We start from the raw sequence: 25,949 nt of genomic DNA on the forward strand, positions 1-25,949 counted from the left end.
TGTTTGCATCACCTCCCAAATTTATTTTATCATCATTTTTTAAAATATTTTATTTATTTTATTAATATTAAAAATCAATTTAGTTAGTAAAAAAAATTAAGTTGTATTCAAACTTAAATTGTTTCTTTCAATATTTTTTGTTTTGAAAGGCATCGTCTTACACATTCTTTTTATTATTAATATATGCATTTTTCTAATAATACACAAATTGCAATAAAGCTTTCGTTTAAAGAGAGTGAATATTCTTTGGTAGCAATCCAATTAGGATTCACCACCAAGACATCCATAGTTAACTCTTTGTCCTTCCACATGATACCAATTCCACTAGCCGATCCAATAGATTGTTGAAAGAACCCATTCCACCATTTGTAGTATGCCAGAATTTTTGACCCCCCTCACCTGACAATTTTGTTTCCCGAAGAAAGAAAAAGTTTGTGGACATTATCTAGATTTGAAGCCTAACTAGGCGTCTCTTCTCAGGGGCCCTGAGACCCCTGACATTCCAAGTGATGATCTTTATTGTTTCCCAAGGGAGGGATCTCCTCCCTTGGTACTTGATAGAAACTTTTTAATGCTAGTATAATTCCTTTTTGTGGCTTCTTGTTCCATTAATTTTTTTAGTGATTTCTTGCCTTTCCCTTTCTTTTCGTGCCCCAATTTCAAAAATCTTGATGCCTTTGTCATGGATTGCGAGATGCATCTATCCTCAATGGTGTCTAGTTGATCTTCTACCATTTCCTCATCCAACTCCTCAACAAGCTCATTGGGATTGTGCCATAAAATGGTATTGTCATTCACCATGTCACTATCTATCTATTTCTCCCCCATCAAAACATTTTCCATGCAAGCCAAAGTATTTCCTTCATTCTATTTAATTAAGGCATTATACCTATTTTGTTCAGGATATCTCACATCCTTGGGACCATCTTCCTTGCATGATTTGGCTAAGTTTTTGAGATATATTTGTCTTTTGTCTTAGGGGGAATTCTCACTTCCCTGTCGAATGATTCCTTTTGCCACATTGCAAACAAAAAAACCTTTCTTCTTTTTAGTTAAGAAAACAAGATAAATATTTATCATTTTTAGTCTAAATAATACATAAAATTGCTCTTAGTTGTTTAATCATTGAAGTGAATGATGTTTAAATAGAATAAATCATTATATAGAATACTAAAGAAGATTAAGCTAAGCAGAGAAATACCACTAAAAAACAAGTCAAATCTAAAGAATTAAACAACAAATAAACTCACTTGTTTTGTTTGAACCAACAACATATAGTAGTATTGTGGGTGTCCAAATATTAATTGCCGATCCTCTATTGTGGTGTTCATAGTGCTATAGGGCTCAAATAACTAAACTGTACAAGCCATATATTCATTTCAAATAGCTTACTCACGTCAAATAAGTTTTAATAATGAAAGGGTTGTAGTTAATTGTTATGAATAATAGGGGAGATGACCCAGTAGTTGTGCACCCTAACTACATGCTTTTCAATATCCTACATGGAAATTTCAAATCACTCCCAATTTTTTATAGTAGCTTACTTGGCAAGTCCCCTTCTTATAACTAAGCTTTCAAAGTCACATCATCAAATATGATACCACATTAGCATGCTTTTTGCCAAGGTGTCCAAAACAACCCCCAAAAAAGTGAGACCAATAGTCGTGAAAAAGAGGCCCCAATAATTGTGTAGCTAACATGACATCACATGATTGGATTCTTTTTACAACTAATGGCACATTTTATTCAATTATTGGTAGTCATCATCAACAATAACAACTTTAAAATCACAACTATCGGTGCAATGTTGTCAAAAAAATTGGACATTAAATTAACAAGTATGAGTATCAAATCAACAAGTATGTGTATTAAATCAACAACTTCTATCACAACAACTAGAATGCATTCAACTATTGGGTCCTCTCCCCTAGTATGCTCCTTGATTATACCACCCACCAAAATTTAAATTGGAAAACCATTTAAAATCTAATATAATCTAATCTTTTTCTTCTTTTTTTTCAAATCTCAATCTACAAAAGAACCTATGCTACCTTAAGGGTGAGCATACCATTCAAACACCAAAGTAGTTCAAAAAAGTAAGAGATGGGCAATATTTACCTCTCATTTTGATTTTGCTAAAATCATGATTTCTCCAATTCTATCCAAAAAGACGAAGTGGAATCCCAAACACAATGTAAATGCCTCTTGATATTCACAATCCAATACAATCTTCAGGCTCATCTAATCCATAACAATTACAATCCACCAACTTTTGAAAATTTTCAAGAAGAGGGTTTGACAACCCAATTTTCCCAAAATGCAAGAATGAAAATAAAACTAAGTTTCTTTTCCTTTATGCCATTTTTCCAATTTTCAATTTATTTATTTATTTTTATTTCTAATTTATTTTTTTCTCAAAAACGTACTTCATAAAATTTTAAATGCCTAACTCATTTTTTTTGCAATTTAAAAATAAAACTAATTAAATCAATTCAAATACTTTCCTATACCAATGAAATAAATACAATTTAAATATTAATTATGTAGTGCCCCTACCCTAGTCAGCTTTGTAAAACTGGTTTGACCTTGGTTGACTTTTTATGTGGCATTCTTGGATGGTTGATTTACCATGATGTAATGTTGTAGTCAAATATTATGATTATTGTGCGTACCTGTTAATGTGCTTTCACATCAATTCTTATGTAAGTTTAATTGTTCCCCTAATTCTTGTTATTAATCTCGAGCTAACACCTTCATTATATATATATATATATATATATATATGCTTGTGTGACTCTTGGTTGCAGGAGATTGCAGGTACAGTACCGCCTAGGTGCGAGGTTCATCTTCACTTGGATTTGCAGGGTTGAGTATACCTCTTTGGTCCTTAGATTTTGGATTAAGTGGTCGTAAGATCCTCGTTTGACCATAGTTGTGCTCAAGTGAGCATCATCGGTATTCCCTTTGGTTGAGTATGTAGGTCGTCTATCTGGTTGACTTTCTTGGGTTGTGTGTTTTGTGTGTGGTTAAATCGAGTAATTAATCCTTAATCTTTAATTTGATTTAATTTGTGTTTTTGCATTAGTATTTTGGGGACTAAATTAAATAGGCTCCCTTTTTATGTGATTAATCATTAATTGAATTGCTCAATTCAGGTTGGTAGCAAGTTCAATTTAATGGTTAATTTTAATGTTAAATTTATTATGTTTATGTTGTTGGAAAAGAAAGATTTAAATTTAATTGAAATAGAATTAAAATTTTAAATCCAAAATAAAAATTTTGGTCAAAACTTCTCCCATTTAACCTAGGTTTTTGGAAAAATATGGGAGGTTGATTCTTTTTGGAAAATGTTTTTGGATGGAAAAATTTGGGGGTTTTGGGAGGAGAAGGAATTTCTTGAGCTGGAGGATTGGGCTCTCCTTCAATCTTGCTAGGATTGCTGAACCAGGTAGGCCTCTAGTTTATTTCATTGGTTTCTTTGTTTTAAAAAGATTGTTTTTGGTGTTTTTGTATAAACTTGTTTGTGTTTGTAGATAATCCTTATTTGTGTGGAAAATGGAAGAGTTGCCTTGAAATCAGAGACTCAAACTCTCCTTGCTCTCTTATCAAACCTCTAGATGTCATTTTTGTTTGTATAAATTGGTTCTCAAAAATTAAAACCAAATTTTGGGGTTTGGTTATTCTTGAGGAAATTTTGTTTAAAACTCCAATGAATCTCCTCTTAAATAAGTTTTAAATTGAAATTTAGTTTGGGGATTTGGCAGATTTGGTGTTAAATATGTGTAAATCAATCTCATTTTGCCAATATGGTGTTTGATTGAAAGAAAATTTTCTTGTTCTGGGTTTTCTGTAAAATGCAAAATTTTAGAAAAACTCATTGTTTTCTGGAAAGAATTTTTTTTTAAAGTCTTTGTTGAGACTGGGTTTTCTGAGTTTGTTGTTTTTTACAGTAACTAATTTAAAAAAATAATATTAATAATAATAATAATAATAAATAAATTTAATAATACCCACGTGGTAGGGAATAAACCCCCACCACGCGAGAGGTAGTCGCTACCAAAGGTAGTGGCTGCTACCTATTGGTAGCAGCGCTACCAATGGTAGCACTGCTACCAATGGTAGCACTGCTACCAAAAGGCTAGCGAACTGCTACCTTTTGGTAGCAGCGCTACCAATGGTAGCACTGCTACCAAAAGGCTAGCGAACTGCTACCTTTTGGTAGCAGCGCTACCATGGGTAGCCTGAGCTACCAAGGGGGGCATGGGGGTCCACGTGGGTACCCTCTCCCCTTTATATTATTTTTTTTTTAATTGTTTTTTTTAATATATTTTTTTTTATCAAAAAAATATATAATAGTTTAATATTATTTAAATGTTAATTTTAAATTAAGTTTTTAATGAAGTTTAAATATGGCATTTAATTAATAATTTATGATTATTTTGTAATTAATTAATTGAATAAGTGGCAAATATACATTAATTAATTTTCAAATTCTATTTTATTATTAATGCATATTTTTCTAATTAGATACTTAATTTGTTATTTTGTTATTCATTATTAATTATTTAAATTTTATTAATCATGAATTAATAAATATATAGTAATTAATATTTTATTTTGGTTTTCTTTTCTTTATGTATGTAAGGAAATAATTTGTCAAGTTGGGAATGGATTATCTATAATTGGGTTCCTTATATGTATATATTTCCTTGATCTATATAGTGTAACTTGGCTCTAGAAAAAACAAACTTGAAGAAATCATTTTCAAACTAGTCTGACCATGATGTTTTATTTGGAGATTAAATAGCATATTTATTCGGTTAATGTTTATTTAATTATATTCATGTGAACTTGGTTTAAAAAATCGTAATGATGCAATTATGTTATGTTTAGATGCAATGAGCTTAGTGAGTTAGAAAACCAAGAACAACCTATACCTAGATGAGGTAGATAACTGCAGATAACTGCAATCTAATACTAGTACATTCGGAGCTGATTTCCAACGGCCGTTTGTCGAATTTTCGATGAATTTTCATCAGAGTGTCGACAAAATTCACCATCAAAAACTCGGCATCAGATTGGTTGACGATGCCATGCCCATCAGAAATTCGACAATCCAATCGACTCTACTGACGGTCAAAGAAGTCGTCAATCGAAAGCTTGGTATTCGTCTCAATTTCGACGATGATCATTTTTATAAAAAAAAAAAATAATTATCATTGATATAAAAGAGCCATCGAAGGAAGGAAACGCCAAAAGGACTCACCAAAGATAATAACTTCATCGACAAAAGATATCGAAGAAAGCAAAGAGGGTCTTCATCGACGGGAAAAGTTCTCAAGGAAATAATACTATCAGTGCAACATAAAAAAGGACCCACTGAAAGGAGCGTTTTCATCGAAAGAATAATATCAATCAGACAAAAAGAAGCTACATCAATAAAAGATATCGATGAGGAAATAGGTTTCGAGGAGGTTAAACTTCATCGACAAAAGATATCGAAGAAAGCAGAGAGGGTCTTCATCGACGGGAAAAGTTCTCGAGGAAATAATACTATCGATGCAACATAAAAAGGACCCACCAAAAGGAGCATTTTCAACGAAAGAATAATATCGATCAGACAAAAGGAAACTACATCGATAAAAGATATCGATGAGGATATAGGTTTTGAGGAGGTTAAAAGGCATGTTCTTGATATGCGTGGTTTTGCCGATGTAACTTTATCGATGATGAACGATAAGGGAAAATAAAGAAAAGCTTCGATGAGATAATAGACTCATTCATCAATGGGGCATAGTGATATCAATGAAAGAAGTATTTCAATGGAAAAATAAAGGACACTGAAGCCCAAGGTTTCTTCGACATAAGACCCGATGGATATTAGATATGTTTCAATGAGGAGATAGCCATACTGACCGAATACAATATTTCGATGAAGGGAAAAAATACTTGATCGACGTAATATTTAAAACAAAAGTATTGTCGATAGAAACAAAGAGATTGATGGACTAAAGAAACAAATGATCAAAAGACATATCCTCATCGAAATGATTATTGATTGCCACAAAAATCATAAACAAATCCCAGGGAAGGTCACATCGCCATTAAATTCAAACGTGTGTCCGAGTGACCGTTGTCCAAAGCGCCATTACTAACTGATTAAATACGCCATAAGTAGTGGATCAACCATCAAAGGGAACATCATTAAGGAATTCACAAGCGACGAACTGAAAGCAAGAATTGGGCGAATTCATAGATAAAGCTCAGTAATTCCAAGTAAGTTGTTTGCACATAGACCTCTTTTTCAAAATTCAAATGGAATCATCATCTAAAACTAATAAGACTAGAAAGGGAAAAGAACCTATTGCTGCAGAAGAAAAACCTAAAAGATAGAAAAGGGAAGGGTGTTCTTTGGCCCAGGACCTAATTGACCAGTGCCTATCATCCAGTTTGAGGTCCAAGAAGATTAGAGCTGATGAGGAAGGCCTGGAGGACCGGTTTGAGGATCTTGGAGACATATGGACAAAGTTGAGAGGGTATGAATTATTCATAAATGGGTACAACAGAAGATTTGCCCCTCAACCTATCAACAATTTATAGTGATTGAACTTAGGAAGGTTAGTTGTGGCTAATGTATTCGTGAATGTGGAGCTCATGAAGGCATTGGCAAACAATTATGGCTCTAAAACCAGGACCATATATAACTACATGGGTGAGCCAATTCTTGCAATCACAAAGGAGGTTATTGACACCGTGTTCGAGTTGGATTGGGGATTTGAAGAATTGATTGACCTCAAGAAATTAACAAGTGAATATTTTAACCTAGAGCACATTTACAAAACGTGGAGACTCCCTATAAATAGACCTAGGAATGCAGGGTCCTTAGTGCCACTAGGTTAGGATGATAAAGCTCCCTATGATGTCAACTCTTTCCATCCATATTTCAAGTATACCTATTACTGTGTTGCCCAAGTGTTAGGGATAAAAGCCCATCCTCTGATGGATATTGTAGTCTAAGGACCCCCACTTCTTTGATTTTTCTGCTTATTTGGTTGAGGTTTTGAATCATGGGTTAGAAAAGTTAAAGGGGGATGTCATCAATGATCATTTCAAGCATTATTCCTTACTTATGCATATGCTATTGTATGTGGGCCAAGATGAAGGGTTATGGCTAGAAGAGTTATGTGTCAGGGCATATGACAATGCTGGAATGAGAAAACCAGGGTAACTATGGGTTTCTTCATGGGACCAGAGGTATGTGAATAATCAATATTGGCATTTTGAGGAGTTCTTTGTCAAGCCATTATATAGACTATTGGGATGCCCGTGTGATCATGCCCTTGCACTAGAGGTTCAAAGACTCCTAAGACCAAAAGATTTCACTGAAGATCCCTCAATTGAACACAATTGGGGAGATTGGTATTGTTTTTCAGACTGCACACAAGTCAGGGTATACAGGTTTGAAGGGAGACCATACTTACTACCACTTACAGTCCCTAACAGAGTGGCTTGTCCCAAAATTGTGAGGCAACTGTCAATAGTGAGTATAGAACATCTGACAAGCTATGGAAAACAATCAATTGTACCTAGGTTGTTAGTATTTTTAAGATTTTATTATGAAAAGTTCAAAGAGTTATGGCCTGCTGCAGACAAAATTGGATTATTATGGCATGGCTATGGGGGATCCAAGGCCCAATTTTGATCTTGAAAGATACATAAGGATAGCCCGGTCATCAAAAAAGTTGAAGGCTGGAGAGCATAAATCTTACCTACCAGATGACCTCATTAAGAACATTGACAGAGAAGAGGCTAGAGTGAAGTGAATAAAGTTTGAGAAAGTAATGCAGGCTTATAAATGGAAGCTTTATAGAAGGAAAATGGATGAGAATGTGCTACAAAAGATTGAAGACCCCTTGGAGTTGGCCAACAAACTTGTGGAGCATGAATTAGAAATACTTGAGGGAGTCCTGCCTCATGTTTTTAGGGATTACATTGATACTATTAGGAATACAGAGCCTTTGGCTCATATGTCTCCTTCTTCCACATCTGGCATTGTTCCATTCACTCCTTGAGAGGATTACCCCCTTGGTTATGTAGAGGATACACCAATAGACTTGGCAACAGGACAACTGAATGTCCGAGAAGTGGCTGACATCAAATTCCTGGAGCATGAGGATTTCATTGCTGATAGTGGCTTCATTGCTTCCAAGGAGTTCACCGCATTCCTCTATCAACATAAAGGATCTCAAATTAGGAATAACATGAGAAATAGTGAAGAAGAGCAGTAGCTTCAAAAGCTACAAGAGGAGATGGATCTTGTGATGAGAGAAATGACACCTGAGAAGGGAAGACAGTTGCTGAAGGAAGCTGGTGTGCTATTATACTCTGGATGGGATATGAACTTTGCCTTGTTGTTTGATGGATTCCTCAAGAAATAGGACCCAAGTAGGCAAATGAGGCCAAAAGAGATTGATAAACTCTTTAGAGGATCAGGATATGTTCCAGATCAGAAGGTTCTTCTACAGTGGGCTATCTATCCAAAAGATAAAAGACCTATATTGGTTGATATAGAAGAAGCTTTTGGACATTTGATGGTGCAGCAGGTTGGAAAGACTGACCCTAGAACAACTGCCAAACTAAATTTGGATGTCGCTAAACTAAACCAAGATCAGATAGAGTTTCTGGCCCAAGAAAATTGTACATACAAAAGCCTATATGAGAAAACCGATGAAGAAAAACAGAGGCTGCAAGCAAGATTGCTTCAGATTGATATAGGTACCAGTCAAACAAGGATGACATACGGTGTTGACAGAGATGCCATGGATACCTTGACAAATGCTATGTATTGGAGGAACAGGGCCTAAAAGACATCTCGGCAACTAAAAAAGGAACATCAAAAGATGGATAAGTTAGTTCTCAAGGTCGTTGACCATAGATTCAAAAGTATGATGCAGGTTGCAGAAATCTATTGGAAGACATACACTGGAACAATCAAAGCCGTGAAAGAGCATGAAAGGCTTGATGAATGAAAACAGTCTGATGAATCCAAGTGAGAAAATTGAAGCCGAGGCTCACTTGAAGTCCCATGATGAATTGGCAAATCAATTAAGGAAAGGCATCAGAGGCTGGACGATGGGAATACCCCTAGGGTGCCCTCGTTTTACAGTAATGGTGAGTTAGTATCGTTGGAACAGTGGAAACAAGAGTTCAGTGATGAGAAGAATCAAGCAGTAGCAGAGTTGGATCGGGACAAAGATTTGTCACTTTGTGTTAACAATATTCTATCCAATCATTTCCAGACAAAAAGCGACATGAGGACACTAAACAATGACATTCTAATGTATAAAGATGATAAGTACATTGAACACATAGGAATGTTGAACTTGTTTATCTTCCAGTTTGTTAACAAAAGTGCTAATTAATAGTTATGTGCTAAAAAGCCATGATGCTTGGTGACAATGTATACCCTCATATAAATGAGGGAATTTTTGTAACAATAAGGATCATTAGAGAAGAAGTAGAATATAGCCTCAGGCTTACTATTGTACCATTTTGCAAACATACATAATATAATCAGTCATCTTTCCTTTATGTATATGCTATGGATTACTGCATCTTTCTGTAGGCAGTTGCTTGTGATATTATCTAAAGGAGATAAGGTTACTTGTGTTCTTCCAGTAAAAATTTGTGTTTCATATTGTGGATTTGAATAAAAGATTTACTTGCAAATATAGTTTTGTATATAGTGCGCATGCATATTATCTCAACCATGGTGCGCCTGCATATGTATATAGTTTTGTTTATAGGTGGAAAGCCTGAGGTTCAATGTCGAACTTGGTTGCTCTAATACCATATGTAACATTCCATTAATTCTATAGTTAAAGAAAATAAATTGTGATCTATATTAAGACAAAAAATTGAGCATTTCAAAATAAACAATAACTACTTCAGTTGAAGGAGAAAACTAACTAAATGTTCTTCAACATAATAAGAATCTAACTAATTTATCTAAAAGGAAGGTAATCTTTTAACGATATAAAACATTGAACAAATATTATTAAGCTAATCAATATGAGAAAGGAATTCAAATGGCAAGTTTCATTTTTGAGGGAAGAGATAAAGGTTCAGAGGTTTAATCACTTTCAAAATGTTTGAGAAAAAACCCTTATAATTCTATTTCCGTGTTACTTTATTCACTTAAGTAATGGGTCCTTTTGTCATGCAAAGTGTTCCCCCCATTGTTTTTTATCTAGGTGGTCCTTTTAAATGTTTTAATTTTTATTCACCTTTAAATTGCCTTTTCTAATGACCATCGGACCTTGTAATTGTCACGCAACTCTCAGTCAATCGGATGGCTCATGTGGATTCATGAACTCAACATGCCCGAAAGTTACCTATCGTGTAGTAACGAAAAGGTTTGGCGGGACCCAACAATAAGGACTTCTTTATTGGATAAAAGCATTCTATCGAAGGATCTAAGATTCAAACAGCATCGATGAGACCCAGAGATGTCTCATCGATATAAAAGGGGCATCGAAGAAAGAAAATGCCAATGAACTTTAGAAAGGACTCATCGAAGATAGTAACTCCATCGATAAAAGATATCGAGGAAAGTGGAGATGGTTCTCATCGACAAGAAAAGGTCTTCGAGGATATAACACTATCGGTGCAAAAAGACTCATCGAAAGGGATTGTCCCACCAATAAAAGGTATCAAAGAAAGTAGAGGTGGCCCCCACCGATGAGAAAAGGCTTTCGAAGAAACAATATCATTGATGCAAGATAAAGAAGATTCATCAAAAGAAGCATTCTCATCGAAAAAGTGATATCGATAAAACAGAAGAAAACTACATCGATGAATGATATCGATAAGGATATGAGTTTCGATGGGAGGACAAAAGAAGTCAGCGAAGTCCAAAGTCTCTTTGACATGAAACCCGACCGACAGCAAAAAGATTTTGATGAGAATGAGTTTCGAGGAGACTAAAAGGCATGTCTCTGATACACATGGTTTCATCGATAGAAGCCATCTCTCTTAGGAAGAAATCATCAGTTTCATTGATACCGTAATAACCCATAAGTTATCGAACAAGTCTAAAAGCATTCTATTGAAGTATCTAAGATTCGAACAGTATCGATGAGACCCAGCGATATCTCATCGATATAAAAAGGGCATCGAAGAAAGCAAACACCGATGAACTTCAGAAAGGACTCATCGAAGAGAGTAACTCCATCGATAAAAGATATTGAGGAAAGTGGAGATGGTTCTCATTGACAAGAAAAGGTCTTTGAGGATATAACATTATTGGTGCAAAAGGACTCACCGAAAGGGATGGTCCTGTTATCACTGTTTTAAAAATGGATGTTCTTAGTCCATAAATGGCTAGGTTTTTTTGAAAATTTTGTTTCTGGTACACCTGTGTTCTTTCAATTTGTTTTAAATCCTAAGGGGTTTAGGGTTTAGGTTTTAAGTCGCTTCAATACCTGAGAAAAGCCTTTTTGGTTTCTAATTTGGCGTTACTTTATTCACTTAAGCGATGGGTCCATTTATCATAAAAGTGTTCTCCCCTTGTCATTTACCTAGGCAGTCCCTTTAAATATTTTATTCTTGTTCGCTTTTAATCTGCCTTTTCTAATGTTCGTCGGGCCTTATAAGTATCATGCAATTTTCTATTGATCTGATGGCCCACGTTGATTCGCGACCAAAAAGTGCTCGAAACTTAGTTTCCGCGAAGTAGCGAAAGGCGAAGGTGGACCTGGCATATAGGTTTGGACCCAAGCTAAACACCAATCAAGTTTCATCTGATTGGATGGACAACATGGTTTTGTGAGATCAAGCTAAACGTGTTTTAACCTTCGCGAAGTGGTGAAAGGGTTTGGCGGGTCCCAGAGATAAGTGGTCTTCTTTGGTTAAAGAATGATCGGGTTGGAAAATGATCAATGGCTCGCGTTGATTCGCGGCCGCAAGCCAAACGAAGTATAATGTTCGTGAAGTCGTGAAAGATAGGTGGAATTCACACGGAGGTGTGACGTGGCATAACAGCTACCGCTTTTTGTAGAGCTCGATAGCAATGTGTTGAATGCCACGTGGCTCTAAAAGTGGTTGAGGGCCCACCTAAGGTGTAGCCAGCAGTTATGTGGGAATAGTAAAAGGGAACACATGGTGGATTAAGGGTGGAAACAAAAGGAGTTTCCAGGGCTAATGGTCAACTGCCATGTGGCATTTATTAACCAAAGAACAAGTGGGGTAAGTAGTTCCTGGGTAAAGGGCCCACTTAAAAGGCATTCATCTCAAGATTGATCCAACTCTTCTCATTGTTTCATGGCCCTAAGATGCCTGCAGCTTAACCTCAGCGAAATGGCGAAAACCATTAGCCGTCAAGATGAGGCGCGGTTAATTAAAAGGATTGACAGTCCCGATTGGAGTTAAAGGCCGGGTGATTTGAGTTTGATCTAATGCTTGGCATGGCCTCATGAAGGAAAAGTGAACGACTATTAAAGTCCATGAAGTGGCGAAAAGGAGGTAGGGCCTGACACTAAAGCAAAGAGATCAAACGGAGATAAAGGCAATGCAAGTTCTCATGATCCAACGGCCGGCATTTTTTCGAGAAAGAAAAGAGCACGGGTTTTATGTTCTGTGAAATAGCGAAAGAGTGAAACAGAGGAAAGACTTAGAGGAATTATGACCCGTTGGAGCCAGTTTTGAATTTGATTTGGCAAATTCAATTCTGAAAAGAAAGCCGAAGCATGTAGAGTTAATTTCTAAAACTTACATGCCAACTTGTCCTTTTTGAGTCTGCATCAACTTGATTGCTAAGTATTGTTTCATCGAAGTTTGTTGCAGGACGAATTGTTGCAGAGCGATTTTCTTCAGGCGAATAATCTGGTTTCTTGTGATTTTCTTGATAACTCTTGGTTTGTTCTCAAATACTATTGTGTGAATTACTTCATTAGAGGTCTATGCTAGTTGCTAGTGGTATAATTGTTTGACTAGAATGGCACCCAGAAGAGAATTGACAGGGAAGGTGAATTACCAGGACCGAAATATCTATGATGATTTTTTAGAGCAATTAACCATGTCCACCAATGCTAGGGCTAAGGCCAAAGAGCTAGTACCTAAGAACCCTCATCTAAAAATTGGAGATGGCCTTTATGATAAGGGTAATTGGTTGAGGGACCCTGAAATAGGATTGTCAGGCTTAGGACTCTTCAAAGTTAGTTTTGGGCAGAGGAATTCCCCAACTCCTTTGAATGGCATATGGGAGCAGGATGTAGGAAAGCTTGTGGTCCTAGGTGTTTTTATGGATGTAGATCTATTAGCCCTGATTGCACAAAATTATGACTCTGTGGCAAGATGCATCAGGAACATAAAGGGATCAGTCTTGATTGAGATAAATGAAGATGAATTCAGGTAAGTGTTTAAACTCAGTGAGTCCTCCAATTTGTTAGAACCTATTGACTTTGAGTCGTTAACCCAGGTTTACAACACACAAAGGGATCATCTTAGAAGTGGCCCATTGAAAGAATTGTTTGTAAAGATAGGGGGGTTAACAGTTGTAGGCCCCATCACAATGGAACCATTCTCTCTCAACCTATTCACTCTGAGAGCTAAGGGTATGTATTTGGCATTATGCCAGATTTTTGGAGAGGATGCTGAAAAGAATATGCCAACCCATTATATGTTAATGATTGCACAAATTCTAAACCCCTCCCTAGCAATAACATTTGATTATGCCTCATACCTTGATGATGCAATTCATAAAGGGCTAGTAGGAATCAAAAATGGTAAGGTGGATAGGCCATTTGGATGGTACTCCATGTTAATGCATATGTTTTTGTTCAAAGGGGCTGATTATTTTGGAAAGGAGATGGACCTGATTAAGGTCAAGGATAAAGAGGAGATGCAAGTGCAATTGTGGAGTACTGTTCTATCTTGGGATAGAGAATATGCAAGTTATTTAAAGTTTGATAGATGCTTTGCATCTAAAATTAGGATTCTTCTATGCAGAGAAAACCCTAGAACTCCTAAGGCTCTTTTGGAGTTTCTCATACCAAAGGAGTTTGCAGAGGATATCAAGATTTTTCACAATTGGGGAGACATATATTTGTACCCTGTGGCTACTATTTTTAGAGTGTTTGGATTTCGAGGCACCCCCTTTTTACTACCCTATCATGTCCCATTGAAGATAGGGATTGTAGAAGTCCTGAGACAAATTGGGGGAGTACAAGAAGCAGAGCTAACCGATAGAGGTAAAGGGACTATTTTCCCAACTATTGCCATGGCTCACCATTTTGTGATCACTAAGGGTGGATGGAGATTTTTTGAAGAATTCTTTAAGCCATATAGGCTTTCTACTGTAGTGTCAAGATGTGCAGACCCCGAGGATTTTTTCAATGGCATGTTCAGAAAAAGAGCAGTGTGCAAAGGTAGGCCACATCAATTTCAGTTCCTAGAAGATCTGATTAGAAATGAATTCAGCTTAGATGAGCAAGAACTGAGGAAGGAGAAGTGGGTGGCATATAAGAAATCCCTTGATTTTATCCATCAATTTGACATTGGCTATGACCTCCTTTCTAGCTTCAATCCATTTGAGGAGAAAATAAAATTCCTGATTCTTTATTTTGAAGATCTCATGCAGACCTTAAAAAAAAAGAGGGAGGCCATAATGCAAAATGAGATGGTATTGGCTAAGCCTACCTTTGCTAGAGATATCCCAGCTGGTGACTATGTAATGCACAAAGGGTCAAAGTACACTGTGATAATGCCAGTGACAGGTGAGCCTTCCACTTCAAAAGGGAAGAGGAAAATTGAAGATGTCATTGACATCCAGGATTCCCCTAAGAAGAAGAGAGTGGGAAAGGAAATTGAAACTGATGAGCCTCAATATTCTCCATCTCAGTCTCCTATCCACATTGGAGATGAACAAGCTATGGCTGAACAATTGTTGCAGTTAGGGAGTCTCGGTGAGATTGCCTATACCTATGAGGAGACCCAAGAGGGGATGCCCAAAGAGCAACCTAATGCTGAAATGGATTTGACTGATGGTGAGTTAAAGGGCCAAGAAATGGACCTTACTATTAAGCAAGCTAGTGAAGAATTCCTATCTGATAGTAATTTTGTCACATCAGGAGCTTTTATACAGTTTCTATGGAAGCAAAATATTGATCAATTCAAGACTAGATGTGAACAAAGGAAAACTGAACAACCTCTTAAAAATACAACTCAGGTAGAAGAAGAGGTTAAGCAAGAAATGATGGAGGAGTTCAAAGCAATCACCCCTGAGAAAGGAAGAGAAATGGTAGCAAAGACTGGTGTGTTGATTCTCCCTGAATGGGATATAGCTGATGCCTTAGTGCTTGATGCAGTGAGGAAAGAAACAAAGCCTATGGAAGGAGTGACATTCAGCAAGGATAATGTTGCTCTTGTCATGTGGTCTTTAAAGAAGGATGAAAACAAAAGAAGGAAGGATGCATCAGATTCTAGCCTCTTAGGAGGCATGATAGTTAAAAGAGTCCAAGACACAGGGGTAGTGGAAGCTGTAAGCACAGTCCTAGAGACCACAAAATTTAGTGTTGCGGTGGTAGAGAAAGAGGCACAAGAAAAGGCTAATCTCCAATTGAAGTTGGAGACTATTTTAAAAGCTTACAATGATGCTAAAGAAGGAATAGCCAACAAAGACAGTGTAATTGCTAGACTCCAGAGTCAATTGGAAGGTCAATATCATCCTGGTGAATCTTCTACACTCATGATAGCCTCCTCTCCAACAAGACCCCCTCCTACTAGTCCCATCATTGAATATCCCCCTTCTCCTATGCCTTCTAGTTCCCAATTACCTGAAAATGTCCAACATGAGTTGAAAAAATTGAAACAAGTTCAGACATTGTATGCAAACAATATGAGGAGGTGGTGAAAGCCAACATCTTGAAGTTTGTTGACTCAGTCAAAACCTCTAATGTATACATAAATATGAAGAGGATTATTGAGATTTTGATCAAATTCAAAGAAGAAGAAGCCACTTTCGAACCAATCCTGAATAAGTGGGTGCCTAGAGGTAAAGAGTTAGAGCTCATGTGTTCTTCCCATGAAGATGCAGAAGAGAATGACAATCTAAGGTCCACATGTGAGTTTATAAAAGAGATGAATATTCTTTTAGTGGAAGAACCAGGTATAAAAAGAAAATCCCAACTTTACAGGAAAGAATATTCAAATCATAAATTTGAAATGTTTCCAGGAGGTTTCATTGGTCCTGTCCAGCTAAAGAAAGAGAAGACTTGGTTAAAGGAGGTGGACCATAATTTGTCCCTAAGGATCAATCAGATTATTAGTACTGAAGACACATCCTTATTTGTCCAAATAATTGAGGAAATTGAAAAAGTGAATTCTCATTATGGTTTCATAGAAACAGAGATTGGGCATGTACGAGTCACTTGGAAGCGGCTAGAAGATATGAAACAGAAGATTGCTAGTTTTACTTGGCCTAGTGATGATGTGTATTAGGAGTGGAAAGATAAGTCTATGGGATAGAAAGAAGATGCTTAGGAGTATTTACAGGAGGTTGCAACAGAACAACAAGCAGATGAAGCCGTAGATGTTGAAAAGGACTTATAACCACTTCTTGAAAATGACCAGTTGTTTGTAACAAACTTTATTTTGAAGGGTCCAAAGCTTGTATGCATCCATACTATCATAAATGGATGCCAGGACTCCTAAAAAAATGATCGCAAGTAATTGTAAGAAAATGCTGCAGAAATTTATCTGATCTTTTTTCTAGTCTTATGGAGAATACTCTGAGTTTTGTAATATTTTCTCAAAATTAATATCAATATACAGACTATCAACTTTTGAGCCTAAATTTTGTGTTGTCTTCTGGTCTACTTGCAAATATTTACTGTTTTCAATATGAGTAATCTAGGGTTATTCATTTGAGTATGGATTGTAAGGCAATCTTAAATAGAGGCATTTCTTAGCTTTTCTTTCCAGGAGGGAAATTAAATATGCATGAAGCATTTCTATCAGTAAATTCCTTGTGGGAGATTTTGAATTTGATGAATGCAGTCTAGTTTGATAAGGGTAAATTCTTATGTATGTCAGGCATATGTGGGGTTTTATAGAAGCCAAGGTGATGAGATGTGTGGAGATATTTGATTGTGGGAGTATTTTTTAAACTTAGATGACTCTGTGGCCTAGATAAGGCACTGGTATCAATTGTAGTTGTCCTTTTACATGTCTTGTAGGTCAACAATGAAACATGAGTATTAAGGCTTATTTCTTTGTTTCAGTTAGTCTCAAGACGATAAGATCCACTAGTTTTTGGACAATGGTTACTGTGGATTTTGTTTAAGAGTGTGAAAGAATTCACCTAAGGTATACCCGCCTGAACTTTGGATAAGTTCGAAGTGTAGAAGGTTGTAAAACCTTGTCATATGTTGTTCTAAAGTTTCCTTCTCTTTGATATCTCTTCTACAGACAGAGTTTACTATTTTATTATAAGGGATTTTAGGGGAAATCAAAATTTGAGAACAACAGGTCCCACCAACAAAAGGTATCGAAGAAAGAAGAGGTGGCCCCCACCGATGAGAAAAGACTTTTGAAGAAACAATATGATCAATGCAAGATAAAGAAGATTCACTGAAAGAAGCATTCTCATCGAAAAAGTGATATCGATAAAATAGAAGAAAACTACATCGATGAATGATAACGATAAGGATATAAGTTTCGATGGGAGGAAAAAAGAAGTCACCGAAGTCCAAAGTCTCTTCGACATGAAACTTGGCTAGGTCTTGGAGAGCCTAAAGTGAGAGAGTTAGTAACCAAGTAGGTTCACTCTATAAGTTGGCCAAGTCAATTGGAGGGTTTGATCATAGGAGTTGGCATTTCCTTAGAGCCTATCCAATCTGTTGATTTGAGACCCAACACATTCATTAATTGTTTTGGACATTTCAAGCTATGTTTTCCTAATAGATGGTCAAGTATAGAACAACAACACTCAAAACATACAGTCTAGAGAGATTGCAGTCTATAGTAAAGCCAGTAGGCAGTCATACCTAGTACCAAATAAAATGACAGTAATCAAGTCTACTGAGTGAAAAAGAGCAGGTTATAAGTTTCTAAAAGGTCTTTTCAAACCTTAACAACAAATAACACGTTATTGTTGCAACATTGTCAAAACTTGACAAGAACAACACCTTATTACCTCAAGAGGCATAGCAGTCATAGGGCAACTCATGTCAAATGTGCAACTCAATACAATAAATAATCTTAGTTTGTATCCCTATAGCATCATAATGCAGTCCTTGACCAAGTATGCATACAAGAAACATCTAGTTCTATTAAGGCACACGCATCAAAGTCCGAGGTTATGACAACTAGTGAAAAACATCAAGAACAAAAAGTTTAGTCTCAAGCATTAGGAGTTGTAATAAAAAAACTTACAAGGATGAGGCATATTCATAACTTTTGCAGTCCCACCTTGGATATCAACACTAGAAGTAACTCATATTGTTTGTGTACAGACAAGACAATATGGGAGTTCATTATACCCAGCAACTCGTGGTGTTGTTGTTTGTGTTGGCTCTGTTGGACCTTGTAATTAAGATTCAATATACATTATTCAATAAGATTAACTGTGCAACATAATGAAATATTGAAAAGTGCGTTACCTTGTTGAGCTTTGCTTGGTTTCGAGAATAGTTTAATATTCTCTACTTAACAGGGCCAACCACGTGAAGGTGGAAGCTCATTTGGCCCCTCCCTCCCCCTAAAATCACTCTAAATTCCCCGTTAACATCTTATAATAATCATTCATTAATTATTTCTACCATTAATAAAATATAGCATTCATTCATTAATATCACATAATGTTCATTAACACATAACATTAATTAACACACAACGTTCATCAATATTAATTAACACATATCATCCATAACCATTAATTAGCACATAATTACATTCACTAACACATAAAAATCAGTCATTATCAAATAAGTTAGATTACAATCATTTCTTTCTTTATTTTTTCTTTGAAGCTATGAAAAGACTAAGTGGAACATCGATGTCTTCATCATTTCCCCCCTCTGCAGATGTTCTGCCAACTACTCATGATCTCAATGTATGCCTAGTCCTATATTGAGGATGAGGACACTGAAGTGAAGGGGGGTCCTCTGCAATAGCAAAGAAATGGGCTAAATTCAAAAAAAATAATTATTATTGTTACAAGTATTTCATTAATTTAGAGAACATAATTGTTGTGCTCTTTACCTAATGGGGCCACATCATTTTGTGTAGCCTCAACCTCAACATGCTGAACACCAATTGCAATTATATTTGTTTAAAGAAATAATAGTGGTCCTCTTTACCTGAGTGGGGAACATCACATTCTTGAAGTTGTGTACCCAGATCATGCTCCACTTGCTCACCACCGACTACATGCTCTAAAATATTAACAAGAAAGGTTACATTAATTACTACTCTAATTACAAATTAAGATGTTTAATTGTATTAATAGATAAATAAATAAATTTGAATAGCAAATGAATACCTCCACTACTGGGATGCACATCCCGACCTTCATGTGCAGGTGGTGTTTCACAATTAGCAGGTTGCATTCCAATGACATGCACATTGTTATCATTGCTTGCTTATTTAAAACAAATATAGTCACTTTATGTTGGAACTCAACATCAATCAGATTATTGGTAAAGTATTCAATTTGAAACAACTTCCATTTAGCATATTTACCTGTGTGGTGGATGCACTCGAATGTTGTGTATACCCACTCAATTCTTGTAGCCGATCAGCCACGGCTGAATACCCTTGCCGGTAGGCAATTCTCTTGTCATCTTCTATGGGCACTCTATTGAATTCAGAGCCCTGCATTTTTGCTTGGTACCGTGAATTTTGCTTGCATTGTTTGATAAAAAAAAACGTTTGCAATTTATTAATATTTTGAGACAATATGGGAGTTTACATAAGATACTTACAATTCGTGCAACAAGTTTCATGTAACCACCAGAGCTGAGTTTGTGTTGCCCGTGCTTTTCTTGCCTTGCCTTGGTTGCCTTTGACGTGTCACTCGGTCTATAAAAAGTTTGAAATATGTTAGATTATATAAATATAAAGAGTAATTAATTAGTACATAATTACATTCTTAATAGTATCCTATACCTTCTTCTGTGTCTACTAGTGTATTTCCTTTTTTCCTTTCAAATCTCTCCTTGGCATCCAAAATCAGGTCCTTCCACTCCCTCTCTGGAATCATGGGGGGATGCTCATACTTTAGGTTCCTCTCCAAATGGGTCCTATATTGGTCCCTCACATACTTTAGATATGTGCCAACTTTTTCAAGGAGCTTGGTTTTGTCAAAGGTGTCATTTCTAAACCACTCAACCATTTGGTTTGTCAATTCATCTTTTAACCTTTTTTCTTGGTCATTCCACCTTTTAAAGCAAAAACAAACCTGTTAGATTCATAAATGAACTGAAGCTACATTTATTACACTTCAAGAAATGGATCAAAGGAAAAGTATTCTACCAATGATATGAAATCAAAAGTGGATAAGGGTTAGTTCACCTATGATGTACCACCTTTTACGAATGGTGGGCCCAAATATCTGCAATGCAATGTCACTAAGATGTTTATAGAAAATATCATTGCTTGCAAAAAATTCATGGGATCATTAGTCCAAAATGAGTGATCATAAAGTAAATTACAATTAGAGTATATATAATAATAATTTTAAAGTACCTAGAACCTTTTGTATCTTTAAGGGAATCATTTATTCGTCACTCACCACGAATGTGGCCTGCAATGTTCTCGTACTAGCAATACGAGAAGATCTAGGAAATGATGCTATGTTATCAACAGTAGTCGCCTATGGCACATCCTCAAGTGCATCTCCTCCTGCAAAAAATGAATCCACTATGAAATGGCATTAGAATTCAAGAAAGAACGCTTTAAGGGAAATAAACACATGACAAAAGATAGAGAAAAAGAGGGATCTACCAAGAGTGGGCAAGCCAATATGACATGCACTAGAGGATGTCTGCATGCTACGTGTTGCCGGCATTGTAGTCGGCAATACAGGTGAGGGTGACCTCTGATGAGGTGGCGTCGAAATTTGCACAGTAACATTGACAGCACCTAAAGAATAATACATTAAATATATCAAACATTAAATATATGAAAAGTGCAAGACATGTAAACAAGGATGAACCTTTATTTTGAAAATTGACAGTATCAAGTATGATGTGTTTTGGGTACTTAGAGTGATAAGCCAAGCAAGTGATAATACAAGAAAATCATCATCACCTGATCCTACAACACCCTGATCATAGGAATGACTTTCATGAGGGCGGATAAATTGTTGTAAAAACAATACATACATATTTTAGTTAATGACATAAAAAGAGAATAAAATATAAACCATTATTGAACTTTTGTTATAATTAAAGCTTTCATTACTACTTAATTGCAAGTTTTCTACTGTCTTATACAATAATTCCACCCTCTGTCGTATCTCATCAGTGGTAGGATGCATGGCTGCCAAAGCAACAATCTCTTTTCTAATTTTTATAAGAGGCATTTTAAAGAATTTCACAAGGTCTATGGGATCTTTAGGGTCATCATTGCTTAACCCTAATGATTCCACATCCATAGAAAGGTACTTAGGTACTACAACTCCCTTTCCCTTTCCCCGAACATCCGTCTGTGTCAAGAATATCATTAACAATTACAAAATTAGTATAAATCACTAAAAAAAAGAACATAATAATGTAACAGTTTGCTTCTACCTAATTTGTACTATTACAATGAGGTTTACCTTCTCGGTAGAAGTGTTTCAAGGTACATCTCTATCTGTGATATGTGATGGATCCATGTCGGCCTGTGACAAAGAAAAAATATAAAAGACGTTAGCAAAATTACATCATACACAACATGAACAACATGAACTTTGTAGACAAAAAGAGTATTAAATATTAAAAATATGTTGTCATCAAAATCATTGTAAATTTTTTAATTCCTTACCTTTACTTTATGTAGACTATGCAGGATCCTCAACTAAATGGTCACATAAATAGTCACATAGCTAATAAACAAACGAATTTCCATAAATGAACACAGTTTAAAAATTGTCACATAAATAGTCACACTCCCTATCTCCATCTCCATATTAAAAGGTGCATCATGAATTAATTATGTAATGGCATTAGAATTCAAAACAGAATGAATTAATTATGTAAAAAAAAATTCTATCAAGAAGTCAATATTAAATAGATAATATACTAATCGCATTCCTCATACATTTCATTCTTCATCATCATGAACATCAAGGTCATCATCGCCATCATCATCATCATCATCATCATCATCATCATCATCATCATCATTGTCATCATCATCATCATCATCATCATCATCATCATCATCATCATCATCATCATCATCATCATCGTCGTCGTCGTCGTCGTCCTCGTCCTCGTCGTCATCATCCTCGTCGTCATCATCATCATCGTCGTCGTCATCATCGTTGTCGTCGTCGTCGTCATCGTCATCGTTGTCGTCATCATCATCATCATCAACGTCTTCGCCATCATCATCACCATCATCACCATCACCATCATCATCATCTTCTTCTTCTTCTTCTTCTTCTTCTTCTTCTTCATCGTCATTGTGAAACTGTCAATCGTGATCATCATCCACTTCATCTTCTACTTCTTCGGTATCTTCTTCTTCCACCACATTATACTTTATCGTCCTTCCTCTTGGATCATGTCTAACAACAAATGACCAACCCAATTTATGTGGAACCTCTGAGTAAAATACTTGCTCACATTGGCTTGGAAGAACATAGGGCTCATCCCCAACTGGTTCAAATGACCTTGTATTTAGCATTATAAAACCATTATCATGTTCAATAACAATTCTATCATGATCATTTTTATTCAATCGTAGCCTGTACCATTTGACGACGAACAAAACTAATTTGAAGGAATTAAAGTCACACTCAAGTATATCATCCAAAATTCCATAGTATCGATTTTGAGATTGTTGAGGATGAATGTCATTTCTCGATGAAATATTTGTCACCTCAAAGACTGTAGTGAAGCCAGAATCACAAGTTTTCTTCGTGTCATCCAACTTTTTTATGTGAAATTTATGACCATTGCAGCACATAGCGTTGTGGTGTTTGACCTGCAATATGTCAAACATGTAAAATTTATTGCATTGTGAGTTGATAAACATATGGGTGATTAATAAATTTATATGTACCTCTTTATCTCTTAAACCATATGCTAAATCAATTTCCCTTTGCATAACATTGGAATCTCCATTACGATGTGCTTCTTTAACCAATGAAGCCACACCTTCCCATGTTAACATACATCTAGAATGCTGACAACGTTCAATCCATACAGTCATCCAATCAAGATTGTTTGCAATATACAAATGTAGTGCATCCCACTCTCGATCAACTGTACAAAAAATAAATAGACGTCTTACAATCGATTTATTTTGAAGATTAAGAATCAATTAACTACAATAACATCTTATAATTACCTCACTTTCCTTAATCTACCTTTCCCCGTCAAGTACTCCCTTTCAAATTTGTTAATGGTGTTGGGATCCCAAATGCGATCCACATGGATCTTTGCTGCAAACTTAGGAAGATATTCAGAAATGTATACCATAGTCTAGTATACCATATATCCCTCCACCATATAACCCTCAGGATGTGCTCTTTGTCGAACCAAAGCCTTCAAAAATTTCAAGTGCCTCTCAACCATCCACATTGACCTAGTGTGTACAGGTCCACACAATTCAATCTCCTCAACTTGGTGTATGAGGTAGTGTTCTTGTGCATTGAAAAAAGCTGGAGGTAGACACTTTTGCATTTCACACATTAAATGAGGAATTTTTCTCTTCCAATATTTTATATCGTCTTTATGGATTTATTTACATGACAACCACCTACAAGGTATTCAAGATGCAAAAAAATATATTACATAAGAAGTAAAACAAATCGCAAATATAATATCTATACAACGAACTAAACAAATATCACTACTTACCTCATGTATTTTCCAAGATCATATATGACTTGCTTGACATTATTGTCAAAGTCATCTGGGAGAGATAGAGTTAGAATGCACTGCAACAATTATAAAATTATCTTTCCATTTTTTTGTAACATAATGAAAAGTACACGTACGTCTAGTACTTAAATACATACTAAAAACACAAGAACATGAATTACCTTAATGAAGGTATGCCAATCATGCATTTTCATCCCTGGCCCAAATTCACTTTTCTTTAATATGAGATTATTTATGTTCACAGCAAATCCTGTGGGAAATCGAATTTTTCGTATGACTTCTTTTATAGCATTGCTTTGTTGGTCCATTAATAACCAAGGAAGCTCACTTATATTAATCTAGTCTCCATGGCTATTTGATTGAATGACATTTATCATTGCATGATTGGAATCTTGTATGTCACTACATATTTTGACAATTTTTTCTTTGTCACACCTTCCATCCAATATTTTCCATAATGTCTCTATTATATTCTTTCCAATGTGCATACTATCAAACAAATGAACAATTTGTAATTGCTCATAGTAGGGCAACCTACTAAATTGTAGGGGGATAACTTTTTATTCCTTAAGAAGGTGGTCATTTATGCCTTCACAACCTTCATGATCATCAATCACATCATCAGTAAACAAAACAAAATAGAAAAGATGTTTTGTGACAAACCAATAGATGGAATGGCATTACCTTGACGATTAATTCTAATATATTCCAACTTCCACAGGTGAGGTGTCATTCTTCGTGGCTTTGATGTATTCTCTTCTTTCCCATTGAAAAGTTGTTTTTCAGTATTTCGATACTTATGATTTTTGTGGAGAAAGTGCCTATACTCATCAAACACCTGCTTTCCTAAACTTTTTGAATGACGAGATTTCATCTTTGGACCACAAACATGACATGCAAATTTTCCCTTTGTTTGAAGACCTAAAAGATAATGTATAATTGGATTAAATATGATAATTTTTTGAATTATAATATTCATGCACAACTTAAACACTATAACATACCACAAAAATGTGTTAGCCCCGGGGCATCGTGTATTGTCCATAAAGCATCGCATGGAATTGAAATTATCTTTGTCTTATTGGTCTAGAGATGTCGTACATAGTGACACCATTCCATAACTCCAACAACTCATTGATAAGAGGCTCGATATATACATTCATATCTTTAACCTGGTACTTACCTAATCGAATGAACAAAAACATTACATAATTATTATGACCATTTTACTACAATATTTATAATTAAATTTAGATGACTATATTTAAATGATAAAATACCTGGAACAATCATTGCCAACATTATGTGCTCCCTCTTTATTGACATCCATGGAGGAATGTTAATGTTGATAACAAAAACAGGCCACACTGAGTAAACAGATCTCATCTCTCCAAATGGATTGACACTGTCCGCTACCAATGAAAGCCTGAGATTACAAGGTTCTTCTTTAAAGTGTGGCCACTTTTCCTCTATGTCCATAAATGTTGAACCATCCACAGGCATTCGAATAATGTCATCTCAACTTCTATTGCATGCATGGTAATCCATAAATTGTGCCAAGCTAGTGCACTTGAATAATTGTTGCATACATGGAATAATGGGAATATAGCGAAGAACCTTGCGAGGAACCCTTTTTGTTATTTGATCTATTCGATATCTACTGATATGACATTCAGGGCATTCAATTCAAAATTCATGTTGTTTGTGATATATAATATGATCATTAGGACAAGCATCTATTGCTTGATACTCCATTCCAATATCTTTCATAATGGCAGATAATTCTCGGTATGAGCGAGGTAGAATATTTGATGCTGGTAAAAAAAACTCACTTATCAATCTACAACAACAAAA

This window comes from Cryptomeria japonica, unplaced genomic scaffold (genome assembly GCF_030272615.1).
Source record: "Cryptomeria japonica unplaced genomic scaffold, Sugi_1.0 HiC_scaffold_14, whole genome shotgun sequence".
Classification (NCBI taxonomy): Eukaryota; Viridiplantae; Streptophyta; class Pinopsida; order Cupressales; family Cupressaceae; genus Cryptomeria; species Cryptomeria japonica.